This window comes from Phaseolus vulgaris, chromosome 1 (genome assembly GCF_051622355.1).
Source record: "Phaseolus vulgaris cultivar YP4 chromosome 1, ASM5162235v1, whole genome shotgun sequence".
Lineage (NCBI taxonomy): Eukaryota > Viridiplantae > Streptophyta > Magnoliopsida > Fabales > Fabaceae > Phaseolus > Phaseolus vulgaris.
Genome location: NC_143498.1, coordinates 37,134,138 through 37,136,792, shown reverse-complemented (window position 1 = coordinate 37,136,792; position 2,655 = coordinate 37,134,138). Strand labels below are relative to the sequence as shown.

General features: G+C 30.5%; 1 pseudogene; it reads left to right on the top strand.

The window, feature by feature from the left end:
• Nucleotides 1-732: 732 nt before the first annotated feature.
• Nucleotides 733-838, top strand: LOC137816799 (small nucleolar RNA R71; annotated as a pseudogene).
• The last annotated feature ends 1,817 nt before the right edge of the window (nt 839-2,655 follow it).

Below are 2,655 nucleotides of genomic sequence, written 5' to 3'. Positions count from 1 at the left end.
TCAAAAATTCCTCTCTCCTTATTTTCACTTTTCTTCTTTATTTTTTCCTCCTCACTTCTCTCTTTCTCATCTCTCTTCCCCTCTGTCTCATCTTTTTCTTCTTTTTCAGCCACTACATTATCGCAATGCTCTTTTGAATTGGTTTGCCTATTGACTAAAAACTGGCCACTTTGTTCCTCCGTAATTTGTGCAATTTGTTTGGTCAGCTGTTCCATCTGGATCTCTATACTCCTAATCATGGCCATGCTATTGTCCTACGCTCTCACAATATTGTCCTGCGCGCTCACAATCTTTGTCAGAGCGTCTTCAACTTTATTCATTCTTTCAAGCATGGATGGATCCTCAACTTCAGGTGAATTGTGCTGATAAAAACAGTGACCATTAGGATGAACACCTCCACAAAAATCACACCTGATTGACTGACTTTGGCTTTGAGATGAATGAACAACATATAATTGTTGGGGCAATTTAGCCATTTGTGCAGTTAGTTGCTCAATCTGCTGTGTCAGAATCTTATTTTTAGCCAAGAGTGCATTTTCTAACAACCCTTTATTCTGAAGATCTTGTCCATCATGTTGGGCTTTATAATCAGTTGATGCCAATGCATCAATAATTATTGTCGCTTGTTCTACATCAAGGGCCATCATTGTGCCACCAGCTGCAGCATCTAGGAGCATCTTTATGTCAGATCTGAGACCATTCAGGAATATGCTCAGTTGAGAAATATCTTCAAACCCATGATTTGGGCATTTTCTCAATATCATCTTAAATCTTTCCCATGTATCACAAAAGACTTCATTTGCTCCTTGTCTGAACATAGAGATTTCAGACTTTGCTTTGATGTAGCGAGAAATTGGAAAAAATCTTTGCAAAAAATTTTCCTCTACATCCTTCCAGCTAGTGAGGCTCTGATTTGGAAGTGATTTGAGTCATTCCTTAGCCTTTCCTGCCAATGAAAAAGAAAACAAAGCGCATATAAACATTTTCAAGATCACCTGATTGAAAACCCATTGTTCCTACCAATTCATAAAATGTATCCAAATGTGAATATGGATCCTCATGTTCTATTGCTGTAAATTGATAGGCACGGATGAGAGTGAGAAAATCGGGATTTATTTCCAAGGCCTTGGTAGTAGTAGGTATTGCAATACTAGAAAAATGTCTTGGTCCTTGGTACATGACATAATCTCCAAGTGTCTTCTTAGTAGGTGGTGCTTGCTGTTCTGTCATGTTGCTTTCTTCCTAAAATATATTAGTGGAGAGAAAAAAACAGAGAACTTTTTTTTTCTTTAAAAAGAATAAAATAAAATAAAATAGAATAAATTTGAAGATAAAAATAAAAACAAAATATGTAAAATAAAATAAATAAATAAATAAAACAAAAAACAAAAATAAAACACTAAAATGACGTTAAGAGAAAATTAACAAAAATATTCAAAAAAAAATATAGATAAAATAAAAACTAAAAACAGAATAAAAGAAAACTCTAAAAACAAAAAATAACGTACTAAAAAAAATAAAAAATAAAATAAATACTAGAAATAAAATAAAATAAAATAAAGTTAAAAAAAAAATTAAAAACTATAATTGTAAACAACTGATATTCTAACTAACTAGCTTACGTAGAAATAAAAACTAAAACTAATAATAAAATATAATTAAAATAAATAAATAACAGTTACGTAAACATAAATAAAACTACCTAAACTAATCCTAAAAAAAACTAAAATAAAATATAATAAAACAAAATCAAAATCAAAACAAAATAAAATAAAAATTAACTAAATTAAATAACGTAAAGAAAAGAAAAGAAAATAATATAAAATCAACAACTTTTTTTTTTTTTTTTAAACAGCAAATCTATACTAAAATCAAATCAAATCTAATTTTAATAAAATAAACAAAATCAAAACAAATAAAAAAAATAAAATATTTACAATATTTAGGAAATTATACTCAACAAGTCAAATCTGTTCCCCGGCAACGGTGCCAAAAACTTGATGACTTTTTACGGCAAGTGCACCGCGTTTGTCAGAAGTAATAATTGTCCCTAAGGACGGATATCGATCCCACAAGGAACAGTGAGTTATCAAGTACAATAATCGCTAAATATAGAACAAAACAATTAAAAGTGTATTGAGAGTGGTTGTGTTGGCGATGATCAATAAGAAAACAGACAAAGAATTAATGGTTTCAATTGGAAAAATAGGGATTAGGTTTCATCTCTCTCACTCTCATGTATTTTGATTAACATGTCAATATTAAGTTCTTTAATTGAAATTGATGCCCGTATAAAAATCATTTATATCGATTCCTCGCATATAAAATCCTTAAGAATGTTCCCTAACTATCGATCCCTCGCATAATTATAAGAACAACTTAGAACAAAGCTCAGACGTTTAATAGCAATTAACATTTCAAGTCTATTCCTAGCACTCAAATATGTTAAGTATTGTTGTTTAGGTCCGAACCCTAAAAATACCTCCCGGACAGATTTAAGATTCTCAATTTGTCACGGAAAATTAAAAGTAAAACAACAATACCAATAATCAATCAAGAACTGAATATTAATATATAAAATATCACCTCAATACATAAGAGTTTGAGCAGATTACTCCCAATCCCAAAGGGATGAATTAGCCACGCATACTTCTA